This window comes from Arachis ipaensis, chromosome B09, assembly GCF_000816755.2.
Source record: "Arachis ipaensis cultivar K30076 chromosome B09, Araip1.1, whole genome shotgun sequence".
Classification (NCBI taxonomy): Eukaryota; Viridiplantae; Streptophyta; class Magnoliopsida; order Fabales; family Fabaceae; genus Arachis; species Arachis ipaensis.
The window spans coordinates 136475275-136476079 of NC_029793.2; positions in this window are offsets into that span (position 1 = coordinate 136475275).

Here is an 805-nt window from a genome sequence, read left to right on the forward strand (position 1 = left end):
TCTTTTATAATAATTTTGATGGCTAAAAATTCTTTATTTCTTTTAATTTTATATTCAACATCTTAAATTATCTTCAGTTTTATTATTCTTTCAAAGTTTTTAATTTTTATTTTTATTATTCTTTTTTCTTACCATTATCTATCCACATGTCCATCGTTGCCTCACCACCATTCTTATGTTGTCTTGTTCTCTTTTCCTTCCTCAATTTTTATTCTCCTTCTACGTTCTCTTCAATCGCAATTAGTTACCACTGTATATTAGTTCGTAATTATTTGAGTTAAAAGTGAATACTACTTTAAAAATAAAGTTAAAAAAAATCTCATAACTCTTATGTGAATTATCTACAATCCTATCAATATAACGAATAAGTAAATTTAATTTTTTTTATTATGAGTATTTTTTATTATTTAATACATACAAAGTCACATATTTTCATTTATGATTAAAAGTTAAAAATTAAAATTAAATTATATTAGTACGTTAAAAGAGTATGACAATAATTTGAAAAGAAAAAATATCCTGGGTAAATTTATTTTTTTAAAAATTACCCCTTTCAACTATTTTAATCTGCACCAATAATTTACCTCCAATAAAAAGATCTTAATGAGGTTACTGTGAAAAAATTGGTAAAAAAATTTTTATTTAACGTGACTTATGAAAAAAATTAATAATAAATTTCTCATATTTGAACTTAAATTTGAACACCAATTATCATTATATATTTTCTAGGTACTAAGAGTACATTAAAATAATATGATATAATAATTTAAAAAAAAATTATTCTTTTTATATTTATTTAAAAAAA